The 21,839-nt window shown below is 38.2% G+C and overlaps 2 long non-coding RNA genes across 3 annotated transcripts; one reads left to right on the top strand and one right to left on the bottom strand.

The window, feature by feature from the left end:
* Nucleotides 1-5,370: 5,370 nt before the first annotated feature.
* On the bottom strand, nucleotides 5,371-10,580 carry LOC122986477. Of its 2 annotated transcripts, none has more exons than XR_006404314.1 (3): nucleotides 7,943-10,580; nucleotides 7,017-7,108; nucleotides 5,371-5,480 (listed from the first exon to the last, which is right to left on the bottom strand). It is a non-coding gene; the product is annotated as an uncharacterized LOC122986477 (long non-coding RNA). The 2 variants fall into 2 exon arrangements; XR_006404315.1 differs by having other exon boundaries at nucleotides 6,388-7,108.
* Nucleotides 10,581-13,071: 2,491 nt separating this feature from the next.
* On the top strand, nucleotides 13,072-20,200 carry LOC122986479. The gene is made up of 2 exons (XR_006404316.1): nucleotides 13,072-14,321; nucleotides 19,677-20,200. It is a non-coding gene; the product is annotated as an uncharacterized LOC122986479 (long non-coding RNA).
* The last annotated feature ends 1,639 nt before the right edge of the window (nucleotides 20,201-21,839 follow it).

The following is a 21,839-nucleotide window of genomic DNA, read 5'->3' on the forward strand; positions in this document are numbered from 1 at the left end:
TTGTACTGTTATGTTTTATTTGTAAAGGGACTGCAGATGAAAGTTAAAACTCTGGTGCAGTACAACAAATGTTAACATGTTTAACACTGTCCCAGTAAATAAAATACCAAGTTATTTAATTATGTGGCTAAAATCATTGTTAAACAGATTTAAGAATGTTTTCCACAACTTAAAAATGCCATTGTTGTACAGCCTGATGTATGAACATAAAATACATCCCAAATACATTTCCCAAAACTTAATTGACTGTCACACACACACACACACACATTACTATAAAACATAAGATAAATACATATGATAAACTATTGCTTCCTAACTAATTTCCATTAAAGAAAAGAAAAAATGTTTGTTTATGCTGTCAATTATAGTTCTTAGAAATAAAGTTGGGATCGGCAGGTCAGAAAAAACGGAAAATCAGAATCAGCTATGAAACTTGAGCTGGAGGTTTTTTCCCCCCTTTAAGAAAGAAAGATGAAGTAACTCAAACATCCAAAGAGATCTGTGGAACTCTACTATAAATTATGCTCAGAGTTTACTTGTGATGAACGCTGTTTCATCCCATGTTGTCATATTTAATCACTGAGAGAAAGTTGCACGGATGCGGGTTGTTAATGTCCCTGACTGACCATTGCTGATCCAATTCTCCCCCACCCCAGGGTGCCCATCAGCATCCAAGCAGCTGGGTGCTGCCGGCACGCCATGCTCCTCTCTTCTCTAGCTACGCGGGAGTCAAACATTCGGTTTCGGGGTTGGAAAGTGAATCAAAGCAAAACTGGATAATCTCTGATGTAGAGGGGCTTTTGATCCCTTCACAGTCACATCAAAGTCTGCTCCATCCACAACTTTAGAATCTGAATCAGGTTTATTGCTGAGTAGGTTTGCACATACAAGGAGTTTACTTTAGTGTTGTTGTGATGCATAACAGTCAAATATACACAAAAAATAATATTCCAATATTTTATTTAGCTGTAATGTTTTTACATTTTTCCACATAGAAACTAAAACAAAAACACAGAGCCTGGGGATGAGCCATGCATGTGAATGAAAAACAAATTTGTGCTCTTGATTTAATTATGTGCTCTCATCCTGTGTACACTCACTGTGGATTGCTTGGATTTAATAAAAGGTTTTATTTCGATCTTGGACTAAGATATGTGGATATTCTTTAATGTATATCCGAGCTGCAGAAAATCAATTCACCAACTATTTTGATGTAAACTGCTGCATCATAATGCACTTAAAAAAAAAAAAAAAAAAAGGTGCAGACACACCAAATTCAGCGAGGATGCATCTGGACGCACCAGACCACTGGTGACGTGGTGGGCTGGGTCACTAACTTTCTCATTTTACAGCTAAACAGTATGCTTATGTATGTTTCTGAAAGAGGCAACGCAGTAACAGAATCTTGATTAATATCATGATCAGCATTTCCTAGTTTGATAGTTTGATCTGAGTTTCACGAGCCGGCGGTGTTGCCGACCTCATTTGCATAAAGTTCGGGTCGAGTTGTGATTATTCAAATTCAGATATGGTGGTTGGTCCGTCATCTCGCCGTGCCGTATCCATCATGAACTACACGGCCAGATCCTCTCCACAGAAAATAGATGGGATCCATTGACTTGACATTTGTCAACGGATCCAGTGTGTCTGCACCTTACACCTAAAATCAAAGATTTTAGTAAATTAATCAAACTGTAAGAGTTTTTCCTTGCAATTTTCCTCTCTCTGTCTCCACATCATTTCAAACTGTACGTATTCATTTTGCCTTTTCTTTCTTTCCTCCCCGTCCACATTTCTTCATTTACTGTAGTTTCCTCTTCTTCCTTCCATCCTGTACATCATCCTTTCATCTATTTGTTTTCCTCGTCTACCTTTTCTAACAGTACATCATCCTTCTCATCTTATCTGCCGCCTCCACACATCATTCATCTTTTACACCTGTACCTGTTCCTTTCCCTCATGTCATCCTCGTAACTCACCCTTCCTCTCATTGTCCAGCATCCTCTTGTTTCTTCTATTACTTATTTACACAGGCAGTAATGTTGGTTCTGCTTTGTTGCTCAGTGTCCCTTAGTGGTCTACCGCCACTGAGAAAAACATCCTTTCAAAAGTTGAAAATAAGATTGCAGCTTTTAAAGCAAAAAGCAGCTGGGTCAAACTTTTAGACAGACAAAAGAAAAATCATTCAAATGCAGATTGAATAGCATCTGCTTGTTGTTGGACAAGTTAATTGCACATGAGGGCAGGAAGGACAACTAGCAGAGGAGATCTGGATGTGATTTTTGAGGAGTATAACTATTTATTAAATAACAAAATAAAAAAAAATCCCCCCCCCCCCCCCTCACAGATGTCACAAACAGGGAAATGAGGGACCAAAACTGTTATTTGTACCAGGCTGTAAACATGTTTATTTCTGCTGTTTGACATTTTAACATGGGGGTCTGTGGGGATCGACTCACTTTTAGAGCCAGCCTCAAGTGGCCATTAATAAATAATTATTTATTACCAGACTCCGGTTACAGGCAGATTAAGACAAAAACAGAACTTGGCTGGCTTGAAACACAAGAAGCAAAACTGAGCAGAGAAACCAACAGCTGCAAACACCAGCAAACATAAGAACAGACAGGTATAAATACACAAGGAACTAATTACAGAACAAGACACAGCTGGAGTGGGGCAGGCACTGGAAACGGAGGGAAACACGAGGATTGGTTAACAATGAAGGCAACAAGGGTACTGCAGGCAACTGACAAGACGAGGCTAACGAGACTAGACACTGAACAGGTGTGCAGGGGAGAACAGCCTGAGCAGGACTGCAGCAACACATGAGAAACACAAAATCACCAACTGTCAAGAATAAAACCAAAGCAAGGCAGAAATAAAACCCTGGACTCAAAGGACGAACAATACCAAGGTCAAGCATTACACAAAGAAACACAAATGGAAAATGCAGTTAACACAAACAATTTGTAACCCAGAGCACAGTCAACCCAACGTTAAAGCTACAGCACACAAAAAGAGAAAATTATAATATTCATGGATGAGTAATTTTATATAGGCTACATTATTTGATCATAGCATTATAACATTAGAAGGGCAGGAATATACTGCCGCGGCCAAACAGCCAGCGCCATGGATGCCCCGGAACGTTGCTGTAATGCCCCTTCTAAAATTAACTACCCACACGGCCAGTTTTACCTATTGCCCTATTTTAAACTGGCCTTTGTGCCCTTAAAACAAAGTTGCACTACTACATGCAATGCATGTAGACTCAATGTTTCCCAGTGTTTCCATCATCACGCCGGACATCAACAGTAGCGTAAGATTTCTCCTGCTCCCACAAATATATGTGTGACATTAACATAAATGTTAACAGCTAACCCACTAGCTAACATTAGCTAACAATTAACGTTACATGATAAGCACAAGCAGCTAAACACTGTACAGTGTGAGTATTAATACACGTTGTGTTTTAAAGTTTACCAAACAATTTTCTCCGACAGTTAGTATTTATAAGACTGCCTGTTTGTGTTTTTGAGCTGCCTATCATCCGTGACAGTGGTATTTGGCAGCTTGACATATTCTGTTTCTGCAGTAGAGACGTTGGAAGACGCTCTGGACTCGTTTTCACTCGTCATGAATTTATTTCCTCGGTGGCTGAAAAACATGTTACACAAGCCTTCAGAAACTCCTGCAGGTTAAACTTGACTAACAAAACACTTTTAGTGCTGACTGACACTAACACACTCACTATAAACAGACTTTAAGACACTCACTAGCCTAGCAACGTTAAGGCTACAAATAACCCATAATGCAACACTCATGTAGGAGTCGTTTTACACATCCGATGTTGTGAATACATGTCTGGCTGTTAGGGGAGTGTGTATGCAAATTAACCTATAGACCGACATGCATAACCAGTCAAAAATATTCCCGCTGGTCAACCGTTGACATCCCTAACCAGGATATTGCTGCATATTGTTAGCTAACGATGTATAACTTGCTGTGAGGTCTGACAGGTTGCTACTTTTTAAGCGCAATGCGACATTAACACGCACACGCACATATTTCTCTGTAAGCAGACAGCCACTTCTCAGTTAAGACAGATCAGGAGAGTCTGTCGGCTGTTACGTTACTCGCAGCTCTCATCCTATTCTCTCCTTGAGAAGTTTCTCATCACTGTGATTAATGTTCAACGTGTAAAAAAAAAAAAAAGTTTTTAAGTCATTTTTGTGATCTCAGACTCAAATGCTAATAAATGCTAATGTGTGTTGAAACTTGTTCAGATTTTTATCACCCTTATCCCCTTTACAGACTTTATTTTATCATTAAAATATAACAATAACAGTTAATATAATGAATCACAGTCAAACATTCAGTGTACAGTTTTAATAAACTCAATACTGTTTTTGATACACTCACTCCTAGCTGTTGATTGTGTACTGTTTTGTCTTCATTAAATGTAATTATCACTTATTGTTATTGCACCGTTGGTTTTAGCCTTGGTGCCCTACATTTTGGCCACAATGCCCCAATAAATTTATTTTTATCAAAGGCTAAAATGACTTAATTCCAGGCCTGCAGCAGCCATGTCAGAAAACGTTAATCAAGCTAGTCTAGCTAACGAGCATTTAATAGAAAACTCAAAAGAAAAGACGTAGCATTTACTAACGTTACCTCTGGGGCGATACAAAAATATTCATATACAAAGACATAATATTAAATGTAAATAATTACCAAAGCTGTGTTGTCTCCAACACTCCAAATTTAAACAGGTGAGTAATAAAAAAAAATTCCTCCTGTACAGTTGTCATGAACGGGGAAATTAGCTACAGAGACCAAAACTGTTTCTTGTACCAGGCTGTAAATATGTTTATTTCTGCTGTAAAGTTGGACATTGTGATGCATTCAGGGGTACAAATGGGTTTCGGACGTTTCACATGTGAGGCATCCAAGGGCACATGTGGTTTTTGGACAAACATTCACAGTGGATTTGTGAATGTTTATCCAGATTTCATCACATGATGTCGTCTGGATAAACATAAAACACAAATCCACTTATAAATCATATGACAGATATCTAAATTAATGAAAATGACACTCCCTATAACCTCAGATATTTCCTGATAATTATCAGTTTTCTTCAGTATCAACAGTAATCTGCTCAAAGCTAATTCAGTATAACACTGCAAGGATGTAAAAATGTAAACAAATATAGACAGGGACAATAAAAATAAAAAATTAAACATTATACTTCCTGCTTGCATCCCCCAAAGCATTTTGAAGGACTGTAGTTCCTAAACTCAGAGCATGAAAGAATAACAAGGAGTGACAAACTGTTCATTCATATACAGATATTTAATAATATAAAATTGCATAAACCATTTATTTCAAAAAACTGCAGTAAACACAAAACAACAGCCTTTGGTTAAAACTGTATCTTCCTCCAACACTTGTGTAGTCACTCCTTTTCATGCCTGGTGGAGCAAAGAGAAAAGAAAACATTGCAACCACTTTTTAATACTGAACACTTGAATGACCCTTCTCACCAGGCAAATCAATGTTTGTACACTTGTTTTGTTTTGGGTCCTGCTGAAACTCGTTAAAACTAATTAGGCTTTAAAAGATAAATCTATATTTTTCATTGTCAACAAATCCCATGAAAAGAACATAACTAAAAACGTGTTAGTCTGTCTTTAATATTCTCCTGGCATTCACCTCAAACCCATTTGCACATTGGTGAATATTTAAAAATGGCTCACAAATATACACTTTCATTTTTTTGTAAACAGGCTCAGTCATTTCCAGAAAAAGCTGGCCACTGCACTGTTTAGCAAACATTGAGTGAAAATAAACAACAGTGTGTGTGTTCGTGGTAATGAAGGAACATGTCATCCAGCGCAACAGGTTGGCTCATTGATGATGTTTTTTGGACAACAATGGAGCTCTATGGCTCAGAGGAAGAAGATATATCAGTCTGTCACACACACACACACACACACACACACACACACGCACACACACACACACAATACTTGTCAGTAGATACATTCACTGTTGCTTTTGGGATTTACTTCATATTTTACAATAAGAAAAACAAGTTATTCAAACAGCCAACAGTCTCTTAATTCCTCTGCAGTCCTCAGATATTTATTCCTCATAATCATCCTGCAACAGTTTTTTTTTCTGAAAAAGATTATTTAAAATGACAAATTAAATTGAAAGTCACCACTTTAAATTTAAGTGAAAGATGTTTGGCACTGCTACATGCTGTACACTGCTAAAAAAAAACTCATGATAGCATTTACTCAGCAGATTCATAGATATGTCATACACACTGCTGAATACAGTGAGAGTATGATGCATAGTAGCACCAATACTGACCTTACTGAGCAGATGTGGATCCGTCAACCAAACATGACCAACCCAAATTAAATACACTTTTCCGCTGTGGTGAGCTAGCACAAGCGTTTCCTGTTTCAGTGCGATGTCCAGCCGGCTCCGACTGACTTGCAGACTTTCAGTTCTGACTGTGCAGATGTGCGTGGTTGGCCAAGTGTCTACAGTCTCTGATTGCTCTTTTCAATATTTATATTTATATTTATAATACTATTTATATTTATTACCCACATCAGAACATGACATTTTTAGGGGCTGCATGTACTTCACAATGAATGCGTTTTAATGTGAAAGCAGCGGTAGACCTTTACTGAGAAACCACAAGTGTTGACAATAACATTTTCAGTATGCCAGTGTTATCAAAGATTTACTCAGTTGTTCTGAAACTAGATTTAAATGTTTCCCACACTTTATGCACAAGGGGTTGTTTAGAGATAGTGAAACCAAAGACTAACTTTTAGCAACTGAAGTTAAAATTACTAAAGACGAGCTGCATTGTTTATCACTATACATCACAGCAGCTCAGACCTGTTTGTCAGGTCTGTATCTGTACATAGCACCAGTAACCCTACAGCAGGAACAGCACAAACTACACAATCAATACAAAAGATCACCTTTTTGAGAGCCTCCTCCACAGACACGTCTTGGAGCAGCTTTCTGCTGCAGCCACCATCTCTCTCTGGTGTTTTTATGTGAGCAGAGTCTTCTGTAACAAAAGATGGAATTATTGTGTCTGTCTATGATTCTATGATGATGCACAACCCCCCCTGTCTAAGAGGCTGAATGAAAAGAGATGTTGCTATGGTAACCTGCCCTCTAACTTAACCTCATTCTTATGTACTGGCAGAAAGACCTTTTCCTCCCTCTCACTCAAATTTGAGCTGGTTTAACAGAATATATACATTATATTAGTCAATAATACTGAATGCAAAATTCCAACTTATTTCTCAACCTAATATGAGTTATCAGTGGATGTTTGCAGATGAAATTCTTCTTCCTAGCACCTTAACCGGTGGGCATTATGAGGGGAGAAAATGTGTCCTCCTTGTAACTGTGCTGTGTATTGATCGATCAATGGCGCTGTCTGTGGTGCTGAATTAAGGTTGGCAGACAGATTTGTAAAACTCATTTCTCTCAGTCCCGCCCTTCTGTCAGTTTCGTTATAGGATCTATAATATTCCTCGAACTGTATACTATAAATACTCAATTCTATACTATAATGTAGCTTCTACAGTGTACTCTAAAGGGTAGTGTTCGTGATCAAGGTGACAAGTAGCAACCTGTAGTAGTGGAAGAGCGAGAGGATCATACTGCTGACACACTGCTGCCGTTACATTAATGTTACTCCATGATTCGTTCATATATATCGTTTTCCTCTCTAGCTAACCTTAGGGTGAAGTCAGAACTTAATGTTTAACTTTAGCTATGTCATGCTGCAGTGGGCTTCAAAGACATTTCAGTATTTCAGTCTCACAGCTGTCCAGTGCTAAATTCACAGATGTGGCTATGTAATGAATCATATCCGTTAAAAGTTACTCACCACTCACTGCCAGTAACCTCACTGGGTATTTTTTGTCATTCTTCCCTTGGTGGCTTACCCACAGAGCTGTGCTCATGTTGGGCTCATTCAGCATTTTCTGGTTGTATACAAAATTTTCTTTAATTAACTATCTAACTTGGTCGTTGTTGACCCAATAAATTAGTGCATCTCTATTCATTTCTCTGAACAAACTGTCTCTGTCGTTGATCTGCTTCCAACAGTCAGAGGTGATGATGCATTCAAATGCACCGTCCAAATCAGTCTTCATCAAAAGCTCGTCTCACATTTACTTACAGAGGATAATAGACTTAATATGTAAAGTAATTTCTTATTTCAGATTTTACAAGCTTAATACGGATTGAATGAAATGAATTAATGAAATGAAAAAAACATGCAATGATCAAATAACTACGGAATATATAAATGTTATTATAAAAATAAACCTACCCTATTGCTCTTAGTTAACATCAGAAACAGACATGGGATACATTATTTACAGCCTATGAATGCAACATCTCACATATTAAGGTAATATATGCATTTTTGGGACTGTTGTTCCTGTTTATGATCGTTTACATAATACACTCAACAACTGTAATATTTTCATGAGGTTCTGAAAGCAGCATGGGGAAGTCGGAGTGTATGGGCAGGAAGCGTAAGCTCCATGGCTGAATACTCAATACATTTAGTAAAGCTTTGAACAGTGGTGATAGCAACATGTCCAGAAAGAGAGAGCTTTACAAGGAGTACCTTTTTAATCTGAAAATTAAAATTCCATGGTCCACTACCCATGATTTTTGGGCAGGGGAATATGGTGAGTAATTTACTAATTAAATTAATATTAATAAGTCAGTTATATTGTAAATTTGAATAACGTTAATGTTATCATTGGTGTTAGCTAGCTAGCTAATTAGCTAGATAATGTTGACATGTCAGGGGTAAGTTAACTATAATTGTTACAGAAATAATGGACATTTTCACATATTTTACTACTTTTTTTCAGTGGCTCACCTGCTCTACAAGGAAACCCAGGATGTTATCAGTAAACGTTAAGTAACTTTAACCTCAAGTTTGTTTTCATTGACAAGCAATTGTGTTGCAAATCACTATAGATGCTCTCATATATAGCTACACTTTTATTTAATTCCATGCATAAATGCTAATGATGTAGAAAGTTTGTGAGGTATGTCTGTGGTAGGGCTGCTGTGTAACTCACAACACTACAGTGTACTGTTGTGACCATGTTGGCCAGTATGGAGCATTTACTGACTCTGTTAATGGTAATAACACTGAGTCTAACACTGGTCTTGTATACACGTAGAAATATACTTTTGAAAAGGGATTATTTTTCTTCTTCTTTAAAAAGAGAAAAAATTCTCTCCACACAAACTTCATTTTACAAAATTTAAAACAAACTGGCCATCCATTTAAAATCATTGAGGCATTGAGTAAATATGCACTGAACCTGATAGAATAATATTTTAAATAATAATTTCTCTCACACTTTTATAAGACACGTTATCCTTTTTATTTTTATTTTATTATTATTATTATTATTTTACTTATTTATTTATCTATTTTTATTATTTTACTTCCTAGTTTATTTGCTTTTGTCAGTACCTGTGGCAGTCTCTTTCTCAGTTGTGTTATAATAAAGTTTAAGACGTGTTGGATTCAGAGTGAATATTATAACTCATGTTCAAAACTACGAAATTATAACAGAACCCCCACCAATAGTTGCAATATTAACCAATATGTTGTTCCAATTTATAGATCATCAACCTAACAGTCAGGTTTCTGTTGGTGTTTGAATAGTCAAACCATCATAAGATCTTATGTTTACTGCTTCATTTGCTGTTGTGATAGTGTTGTACGAGCAATGCTCCTGATCATAAAACAGTTACATTGAACCTTTGGATGTAATTGGTGCAAACACCCAGGCAAGAAAAAGTTGAAAAGGGCAGAGGAATGGTGCAGGTATATCTAAAAATAGTGGGCGTGGATGAGAGAGATCCCACTGAGATGATAGAGCAGGCACAGACAGGAAGTGAGGGGAGCGATAAACATTCGGTGTTAAGGGACGTACACCTCTAATGTAAATTCCTCACTTTGATCTAACTAATGGCTTTATAGTTGATCCAATGCCCTGCTTAGATTTGGGAGTGATGACAAAGTTGACAGCCTTGTGGTTTGACAGCAGTAACCTGCCCATGGTATGAAGGCACTAAGATAAAAGAAAGAGATGAAAAACTTCTTCACAACACTCCTCCTGCAAACATTACCCGAACACCCCGGTCTCTAAGTCAAAGAGCCTTTTGGAAGGCTTTTTACTTTTCCACACCTCTAAACAAACAGCGGTGGAAATGCTGCACTCATCCTCTTGCATTTACAAAACTTTATTTTTAACCACACACCAGCTTTGACAGACGTCTGTCAGCTCTCGCTAACACATGACACATATTCCAGTAAGAAATAGAAGCTAGTAGCAGTGATAACGCTAATACAAATTACACAAAGTTAGCTTTACAGGTAGTGAGAAATGAGTGTCCCAAACCATCAACAAGCTGCATGGAAGACTCTCACACAAAGTAACGTTAGCATGAAAACGATAAAGTAACATTACCAGAAAAAAACCCCAAAAAAGCAATGTTAGCATGAAACAATAAAGTAACGTTAGCATAAAAATAAAAAAGTAATGTTAGCAAATAAAACAAGTAGTTATCATGAAAATAAAAAACTAATATTAGTGTATGAATAAAGTAACATTAGCAAATAAAATAGGTAATGTTATTATAAAAATTAAAGTAATGTTAGCATATAAAAAAGTAACATTAGCAAGAAATTCCTGCCGTTTGCTGCACATACATACTCATTCTGGTCATATTTGTAACATTAGCATGTATGACAATCCTACAGTTTTCTCAGAATATATGCAAGAATGTGGTGTATGAAGAAGCTGTCAATACAGGGTTTAATCAGTATTATTGATCAGCCAAGTTCATGAAAAGGGACTCTGCATACCTGTTGGATGTTGTTGGATCTTTTATTCTCTGAAAAGTTATAAACATGATGCATTTTCCATAGTTGAGATAGTAAACTCAACGTCTTTCGGATTTTAATTATTAGTCAGACAAAACAAGTCATCTGAATATGTTAACTTGGGCTTCAGGGAGTAATGAGTTTGAGCAAATGAGTTCAATATAAACTAAAACTATTAAAGTCTTCAAACTAGATTTCGAGTCCCTCTTCAAGAACAAAATCACTAAACCTGTCAGAATTCAGATTGGACTTAACTGCTGCACATTTATAACAAATTTCTTCGGAGCCCCTGGTCAGTTACCCACTTGGTCATCCAGCCTCGCTTGGGAAAATGAATGTTTTCCATCCATTACTTCTACACGATTTGTGCAGTTTAAGGCACAAAAGCAACTTCATATATTGATCTTCTCAGAAGCTCTCCCTCATTCTGGTTTGTTTTCTATCCCATTGATGAGAAACACTATCTATTCATTTCTTTTTTCTTTGTGACACCTCCCGGCCACAGTGCCTGCTGAATTAGATCTCAGGAAGTTTAACTTTCCCATCTCAATTTATGGTGCTTATCAAAAGTAGCATTTAAACCTTTTTTTTTTTATAAACTTGCCTCTGTAGAAACTGTTATATAAACGTGTTATCCTCACAGCACTGAAGGTAATTAGAGAACATCTGTTTCATATCGGCTGGATGCAGAGATGTTTCTGCAGAAGTTCAGATTAAATGCACCAAAAAATAAATGTCCTGCGTGCGTTATCATGGGCTGAATGTCAAACTGAGTGGTGTCTCACGGAGAGCAGTCAGAGATGTAACTTTATCTCCCACAACTATCCCTTCAGGAAGACGCTGGAGGTAGAAACATCAATCGCAAAGAACTATTATCACGTCACCTTGTGTCGAGCCACAGTGAGTCACCAATAAATCAGAAAGGCTCTCAATTAACGAGCTAATTCAACCTGCTTTCTGGTGTGTGAACCCAGCCACCTAAATTGTACCTGTCAATTATGTTGCTGGTTGGAAGATTTCCTGTGAAACTATTCTGGGATGTAATAAGGTCAACACTGTGAGATAAGAGAGAAGGTACAGAGGCAGCGATAAGCAGGAGGCGAGATGAAAGCGCCCTTAATGTGTTTTGAAAGCTTGGAAATTGTTTCAAATTTCCTGGAGTCTCATTGGCTGATAGAGAGGAGAGTTGAGAGCCTCCTGTGGGCTCGTGAGCAGAAGGTTGCTGGTTTGAAACCTTGAAAACTCACCTTTCCTTTGTGATTACAACTACAAGCCATTAAGCTGGAAGGTGCTTTTTGTTACAGCTTTCTGAACTCTCAGAAAGGTAATAATTCCACTTTATCTTTATTCTTAATGGGTTCTGGATATTTTTGCCCCCCATCATGTATATAAATGGGTTGGATAAAATATTAAAAACACACTTCAGTACACCACCACCACTACCCACTATGACCTCAAGAATAACCATAAAGTACAATTATCACCAAAATTAAAAATATACCTGATTCATAAAAGTAGAATGGGATTGTAACTCTAAATTCAGACCACACAGACATGATACACACATTTTTACACTTCCCAAAAATATGATAATTTCTGATGCAAATAGCAAATAAACATCAAATCAATCCAGGTTATCTGTACATCAATGGCTACACTGCAAACAGAAACGGCTAATGGATAATTTGGCATACTTTTAATGGAGATTATTTGCCAAAATGTAAACAAGCATAAACAAGAAAAACCAGGTTCAAGTTGAAGCCCACAGCTAGCTCACTGAATGAACTGTATTTCCAACAATGAGAGCATGATTATCCCTGATATCTATGTAAGAGACAATTAACAATAGGAGTGACTGAACAAAATGTCTATCACATCGTCATCGTCATCTTAAAATATCTTTTTTTTGTCCACAGCCCAAAAATATAAAATTAACTATAATGTAAGACCAAGAAAAGCAGCAAATTCTCACATTTAAGGGCCTGGAACCATCAACCGCATTTTTGCTTGAAAAATTACTTAAATTATTATTATACAAGGTCATTCTCTTAATTTTTATTTTATTGATCATTGATTATTTTAATTAATTTATTTTACTTATTTTACTCTTCATATGTAGCTTCTTTTGCTTTTATATTTCCTTCTAAATGTTGTATAACTTTTAAACTGTTTAATTGTTTTTACCATTGATTATCCACCATTTTTACTTTGCTTTGTAAAGCACTTTGTAACTTTGGTGCTATATAAATTAAGTTATTGCCATATAAATTGCTGCAAGCCAATGACAGCCAGGCTTGCAGACTCAGCAGGCGACTGAAGCGACCGACCCCTCAGCCAAGATCGGGCACTGGGCCAGAGATGTAAGTCTAGCACTTCTGTGTCTCCAGGACCTTCAACAAGCAGATGAAGTCCATTTTAAGCTTGTTAGCATGCGAGAGCCAGCTCTATTTGGGTGGAGGCCATCCCTCCAGTAAAGCTGTCTACACTCCGAAAACAAATTAAAGATGTCGATGAAAGCCACATCGTAATCACTGCAGGCCAATGACAGCCAGGTGTGCAGACTCAGCAGGTGACTGAAGCAATAAGTGGCACTTCTGTGTCTTCAGAACCTTCAACAAATGGACAAAGTCCAATTTAAGCAGATGTCATTTGTTCCCACATGGACAACAATTTGATCCATTGGATGGCCCTGTATAATCTTTGGGATTCTGCTGGCTATTTCCTGGACTGTTGCACCAGGAAAACAGTATGTTTTCCCCATCTTCATCCTGACATTCCGGACTATGGAGTCTCCTGTGATCACAGTCATGAAGTGGAACAGTATGGGAGCTGTGCTGGAACCAGCTGCTATATTAAGGGATGGCAAGGGTGAGGATGGAGGAGTACGATGCAGTGCAGGATGCGGTGGAGTAACCAACACCCTGGGGTTCCTTCACATAACTGGAGTGACATATGGGGGCTTCCCCTTGGTGGAGCGAAATCTTGTTCATCCAGGGCGTTAAATCTGTTGGCCAGCTAGAAGTCCCGGGATGACAAGATGGAACAGGGACTCTTCTTGCTGTGTTTACTCTTACAGACGGCGGTCCAGGGTTCCAATCATGCACTGAAGCCTTCAGTCTAGTTTGCTCCAGGGATCTCCAGCCCGGGAAGGAGCTGGTTCTTAGCATGACACAGTGGAGTCGAGTATCCTCCAGCTGCTGTAAAATTAGCAGGGCTAATGCTAACCAGGGATCTGAGGAGCCGTTTGTCTTCTTAAATCCAATAAACGATGGCTATTCTTCGTTGCAGTTCAGCAATTTTCTAGCTAGAACAGAGACCGTTCGCACACCCAGGCGGAGAGGTAAGTGGCGGCATGCTAGGCTGGCTAAATATGTTCTTTTTCAGTGAAATGGTGGCGTGAGGTAGTGAGCCTCTCCAAAGCACATGTGTTTACTTATTCAGTACTGAATAATTCTGTGAACGTATTCTAGCTCAAGGCTTGAACACACTGCTTATTTGTCCAATGAAGCATCCAAACCCTGTCCACTGCACCACCAGTGAAGGTCATTTGCTAAACGCACTGTGCATTATTAGCCGGTAAATAAAGTGGTGTGGTGAGCGTGTGTGAGTGAGGGAGAGCTCAAGAGAGTTTTGGGGGCCATTGGTCTGTATGTTATTTAATAGTCCTCTCTCCTCTCCTCTCTCGTCTAATGTCCTCTCCTCATCAGTCCAGTCCAGTCCTAATGAAACAAGAACAGCTCCAGCCTGTCACCATCTGCTTTTATTACTGCTCCGTCACCACCTTCTTTTGTCTCGTCTCAGCTTTCTGCTGAAAGCCTGTAAATAAGCCTGTTTCCAGTGGCTAATCATTGCTTAGTGATAAAGTCCTGTAGAGCTGCAACAATTAGTTGATTAATCAATTAATCGCCAACTATTAAATGACTAACCAAATATTCTGATAAGCGATTAATCATCATTTTTCAAGAAAAAAATCACATTCTCTGATTGACTCTCTAAGTGAACTTAGAGCAGCTAAATGACTTAAATGTGCTACCTAGCTAACGTTTGCTTCCTAGCTAACGTTTGCTACCTAGCTAACGCTACTAATGCGTTATCATCATCCCACTGTCAATGTTAAAGCTACCAAGAAACTGGACAATCAATAATAAAAGTGGTAGTTCTATTTATTAATTTCCTCAAAAACATTGATGGCATAATTGGCATATCTAGTCTAGTTAATGTGGTTAATATTACTTGAAAATTCATGCATTTTGGTGAAAATTTCAGCCAGTGAGTTCATACTTTGAGCTCATAATTTAAAATTACTGGGACAACAGAACGTCTTCTGTCACACTATTCAGGCTTTGTTGAAACTTAAAGATCTATGTTATTTAATGTTTGTGTTGGTTAACGGACTATTTTAACCGTTGATGGGTAGCGTATTATCAGTAAACCAAGTAGGGTATTGTACTCTTGCTCTGTTCTTTGAATAGTTGGAGAGAGTTGTTGACTGTATTATACTGGTACATCAAAAATATGGCTCTTGCTTTTTTTTTTTTTTTTTAAGGTAGAGAGAGTAGCATTGGTGCCACAGTAGCACAGAAGCCCACTACTTCTGACATTTTCTATTTTGTTAGTATATTGGTTGTTTATTCAGTTATTATTTAATAAATATTGGTTAGAAGTTAATTCTTGTGCCATCTCCCTCCATAATGATATGCACTTTTGGTTTTATTTGAGGTTAATAACAGTACATTGTACTAAACAGTTGTTGGCTCATTAGTTTGTTATTCACATGCACTAAACTAAAGTCTTTGTGACTAAAATTTTCCTAGTGGGGGACCCCAAGACGCCTGGTTAAAAAGTGTCCTGACTGGGGCTATATTTCACGCTATATTTCCCAGCCTGAATGATTTTCCCAGTCTGGCCCTGTCTCTGAAATTTTCACTCAAACATTCAGTATCAACATTTTTGCAACTTGTTAAATACATTAATTACCAACATTTTCTCATTATGTTGAGAGGGAAAATAATTCAGCCAGCATTACATTTCTAGTAAAACGTTTTTGCTGTTACAATTTAGTCGTAGTTAAATGTAATTTTGTGGAGATAGGGTTGAGATAGGCCATATCTCCAGTCACATCACCCAGTGAAGACCTGACACGTTCACAGCCAGATGCAGAGTTAGTGGGTAGGAAAATAAATCTTTACAGTGGGTCGAAGAGGCAGATAGCGGAGCGCTGTCTGCTTCAGCATCCAGAACATTTCCTGCATCCTCCCGTCAACTCTTATCTGCCCATCCATATGTGATTATTGAAGAGGAGTCTGTGAAAGCTAGGAGGTTGCTAAGGTTGACATAATGTTTCATGGATATGAGGTCTGCTCTGATAACAGCCCATGTGAATGAGTTTTTCTGGTGGTGGTCTCAAGCAGTCTCCCTGGACAGGAAGTGTACATTTCCTCTACAGGCCTAAAGTAATTACCTAGCCGAGTGTTGTTCAGGCATGATGTGATTTCACTCATTTAGGGTTTAATTTTTTCAGGATGATAATATTTTTATCTCTCTGGTGGTGTCAAGGGAGGAGATTTCTGCAGGTCTGTCCTTTGTCTGTGAAATACTGTGGAGATACGAAGTCAGCTGTTCATGGTCTTCAGAGGATGATTCCAGAGTTGCAACTATTAGACCATTAATTAATTAAATGAAAATTAATCTGTTAAACTATTTTCATAATTTTTGTCATTTTTTAAAAAAAGTAAAACTGCCAAAAATTAGCTTTTTCCAGCTTCTCAAATGGGGGGATTTGGTTTGGTTTGATTTTGTCATCAAACAATCTACACGTAAACATTTTTCCACATATTTGCCAGGGAAACTAACAAAAGCACAGATTTAAACCATAAAACATGCACCAAACAAAAAAAAAACAAAAACAGCACAAAATGTTATTTATAAAATTGAAACATGCCTGAGGATAAAAACACTAAAAAATGTAATGCTTTTCCTTGTCACACATAATAGTAAACTGATTATCTTTGGGTATTTGAACTGTGGGTCAAACAAAACACAACATATGAAGACATCAACTTTGACATTATTATATAATTATGTAATTCATTTTTCACTATTTTCTTCTATTTTAGTCATCACGTGATGCTGGGGCTGGGTACCGATACTTTCATGGCACCAACGAAATTGATTCAATACTATCGAGTATTAAAAAAATTCATGTCATTCGGTACCAAATTTCAATACCTGGCAGGATCTGAGCTGTCCAGAACATCCGGCTGTAGCTTCTTAACATAGATAGCAATGGCAGAGGCAGCAGCAGCGTCTATAGCGGTTTCATCAGTAACTGGAGGCTGGACCAAAACATGTGACCTGCACAGAAGATAAGACGAAGCTCAAAATATCGAAGATGATGATACTGCCTATCGTTTGACATCAAAACAGCTGTGGTTCATCGGCTGGCCAACGGCTGACAACAGCGTCTTGTGAGGCTCAACGTTAGCTAACGTTAGCTGTGGACTCCTGTGTTGTTATGGTCACACAGATACTGCTTCGCTACATTCGCCAACCACCAAACCACCGCTGTTTTGATGTCAAACAATAGGCAGTATTATTATCTTCGATATTTTATTACAACTTTGTCTTGTCGTGTCTGCAGGTTGAGTGTTTTGGTCCACCCTCCTGCTAACTGATGAAGCCGCTGTAGACACTGTTGCTGCCTCCACTTACTATGTTTTGAGCTGTTAACCCAGCTAGCATTAACAGACAATATACAACACAAAACAACTGTCATAAAGCAAAGTGATTAAAAACTATTATGCTAATGTTAGCTAGCTGTACAGAGACACTCAATACACTTTCTCTTTAAAACTAACCAACGTTAAAACTAGTGAGTTTTGCTGGTTGGTGAGTTTGAATGTCATTACAGTCACAGCACATGCTAAGTGCCACAACCAGACTTCATTAGCTAACATTAAGGGTTGAATTGTTTGTCTTGCTAAGATTAGCTTGATGGCATCAACAGTGTGAAAGTTATTGTAGTAAATAGATTTATATTTTTTATGTAATGAAACTGCTTTGAGTGTGTAAAAATGCAGTTATGTCATTTTCTTAGTCTAAGTATTGCTCAGGAACTGGTATCAAAGTCAAGGTATGAGTATTGGTACCGGTATTGGAAACTTTTGAACAATACTCAGCCTTACTTCACACATTGCATCGACTTGGAGGCAATTTTGGTATTTGTCATGCACTTGTGTTTCATGCTTCTTCTCATCTATTCTTACTTTTCATTCTTATAAATACTCAACATTATTTCTCATTTTTATTTCTTAAATTTACATGACCTACCATTATGAGAAATATTATTTACAGCCTCCACCCAGTTACAGTACAATCTAGCACACACTGACTGTAACAGCCCAAATTAGTCTAATGTTTTACCCATAAAACATGCGTTTTAATGCCATTGTTCATCATCTCGGGAGCAGTTACTTTTTAAATTATATATTATGTAGTTATTCATATAAAGTCTCAGTTAACTTCAGCCCTTTTACACTTGTATACTTACACATACAAGCATTAAAACATTTTTGGGGAAAGTGAATTAGGTCTATTTAACAATATCATGAGGTTTCATGTATTACTATTATAAATCGTTTTTAGTGATGCATCAGCTCAAATTTAATTAATAGGTTAATTATGTTTGATTAATGTAATTTTGGAGATACATAAGAGCATATTAATAAAAATATTCTCATGTCAAACTGAGGTCTCAAAATGGAAAAACAGCGTTTATGCATCAATTCCATCATGAATATGGCATCAAACTGCATGATGTTTATGGTGTCATGGGTGGATGACCTTGCAGGTTTTTTAATGTAAGGACATTCATGAATCTACTTGCAGGTCCAGCATATCAAAGACATATTGAATATTTAAGCGAAGCTGCTGCAGTAATGAGGCTCGTCCTGCTATACCAGCTGTAACCTTGGGCAGCACTGACCTCGGAAGTCACCCTTTTGATCACTGATCAAAACTTTTATTCAGCACAGATTCAAATGATGTCTTTTTATTGAACCATTCACCCCTCGAAAAACGTATTGGTTTTGTGCATCATTAAAAAAAAAATGTGGACAGGAGCAGGAGTGTTCATGGTTGACTGAGGAAAATCTTAAAGAGGAGATTTCTCTTTCTCACTTCCTGTCTGAAGACATAACGTTTCTTGTGTCAGATCCAGAAAAGTAGTGACATAAAAGTTGGTAGAGAGGTGAGGATGAGATGTTTGCAGCCATACAGTAGGTCAACTTGAAGGAGGTTATTTAGTTGTAAGTTGTCAAGTTCAGTTGGCAATAACTTCAGAGGGGGCAGGGCAATAAAAATAATAACTCTATTTGTATATCACCTTTCACACAAGAAATGCAGCTCAAAGTGCTCTGCAACAAAATAAATTACATGCACCAAGTGCTTCACATGAAAAGGACATAAAAAGAACATAAAAGCATCTGAAAATAAATAAATAATGTAACATAATATGGAAAATAAAACCCACTTGATAACATTAACAAAAATAAGATAAAATAAAGTGAAAATACAATACATAGAATGCGTACTTCAGTGTGGTGACATAAATAGGCTCCAGTGACTTTTAAAATCATTTGTTAAGTTTCAGCCATCAGAGAAGGACGTGTCAGTGGGTATACGCTGCTTGTTTCAGCAATGGAGCCTCACCAGAACAACATGCTGGAAGTTATGCAGCCTGTGGGATGAGGAGGAGATGCGTGGCCCAGTCTTCCACGTGGTCTTCAATCCTGGGGAAGGGGAAATCTTCTCACTGCAGAACCAGATTCCCACCTTTCACCTTACCCCAGAGCCCTGTCTTGGGTCCATACCAGCCCCCACCTCACAACTCCCCTCCCCAAAGCTTTGAGCTAGCCCTGAGCACAACCATTACTGACAGTTCCCATCCGACATGGCCATCCTGGAGGACATTCGTGATCTGTGGGATGAACCCAGAACCCCAAGCCCCTTGTGAAGCTCAAGTCCCTCGGTCTCTGCCAGCTCCCCAGACCCACATATGATAAGCCTGTTGGGGTTCGAGAGCAAGCCAGAGACTGAAGAGGAGCAGGTGATGGCCCAATTCCTCCCTTTCCATGAGCCCGACTTGCAGTGTGAAACTGGGACATTATCATAGAAGTTGACCTTTTGTTTTTTTTTTTTCTTTTTTCATTTTTTAAATTTTTTTTTAAAAAAAGTTCATTGTGCATTTTCTTCAGTTTATTCTTTACTGTTCATTCAAACATTCAAACATCATTGTTTATTGTTTATTAAAACCTGTGAAAAACACACCAGAAACACTCACAATTTGTACATAGTTCATTGTTCGCAGTTCATACTTTGTTGTTATAAAAAGAAAAGAAAACACACACACACACACACACACACACAAAAAAAAACCTCCACATGGACTCTGCCTTGATATTGCGTAGAGGCTTGTGTGCCTTTGTAATCTCAGGGATTCTCCAGCATGGTTCTACCCATCAGTGCACACTCCTGTTTGGTAAGGCAGGAGTGTGTCCTGGTGGGTTGAACCATGCTGAAGAGCCCCTTGGTGAGAGGTCAGAACAAAGAGTCCTTCTTAACAACTTAACTGAGGCCTTTTCAGCTGTACAAGCTCCGATTGTCTTGCAACCACCTTTGCCTGAAAACTGGTGTCCCACTGAATGTGTGACTGCAATTTTGTCCAATTATAACCACAAAAAGTGCCCCAAAATTGGCCTTAAAGTTCAGGAGGGCGCCAATGTAAAGCTGTAATGGTGAGAGTGCAATTCTGTTTTCCCTTACAAAGCTGTATTTACAAGGCCTAATGTTCTGATGGAGGAATGGGCCCCAAAAAGTCAGGTATGGTCTATGAGAGGTTGGATTGATTGTTTTAAACAAAAAAGTTCCCAAAAAAGCAACAAAAGCATGTGGAGCTGACGTACCCACACTAGGTGACATGCAGAGGACATGATCACAAGCATATGTATGTTACTCATATAATTTAGGGTTTATGGGTATGTGAGAGGACGGAAAGGGGTGGCCAATGTTAAGTCAATGAGGGCCTTAAGAACAACTTCACTGAAGCCTATGCAGGCGTACAAGGTCCGATTGACTTGCAACCATGTTTGCCTGAAAGCTGCTGTTCTGCTGGATGTGTGACTGCAATTTAGTCCAGTTACAACCCCAGTGTCCTAAAATTATCCCCAAAGTTCTAAAGGTCACTGGGTTAAAGCTGTAATTGAAAGCTGTAATGGTGAGGTTGCAATTCCATGTTTCCTTATAAAGCTGTATTTACAAGGTCTAATGTTGTGTTGGCCAAATGGGCCCCAAAAAGTCAGGTATGATCTAAAGAACATGAACATAAGTGACTAGTGGTTGCAATTATATTCCCCTCAAGAAGTAGTAATCGCTAGACATCATTTCCCAACAACCTTACAATCCTGTATGGTGACAAAAGGCTAGAGTAGAAGCTGTAATGGCTAGAAACTCTGTCCCAGCAACCTTACAATCCTGTACAGTGACAAAGGGCTAGGGTAGAAGCTATAATGGCTAGAAATTCTTTCCGAGAAACCTTGCAAACGTGTATGATGTATCTTGGCAGCCCCTAGTGGTTAAAGTGTAGATTGCAATTTTCCTTGTGAAGCCATCATAAAGTAAATCATGCATGCGTATGAGGCCCTTACTTGTACTGACGGATCCTGATTAGAATTTCAAACAGCTCAGGAGATTGACGGGTAACTTAAGTAATGGCCCCTGGCATTGTTCTCAGTCCTGTTTATGTCTTGGAGCACTCAAACTGAAATTAACTAACATGCCCAGCATGTTAATTTTTAACCTT

The sequence above is a fragment of the Thunnus albacares genome, chromosome 7, assembly GCF_914725855.1.
Source record: "Thunnus albacares chromosome 7, fThuAlb1.1, whole genome shotgun sequence".
In the NCBI taxonomy this organism is placed as follows: domain Eukaryota; kingdom Metazoa; phylum Chordata; class Actinopteri; order Scombriformes; family Scombridae; genus Thunnus; species Thunnus albacares.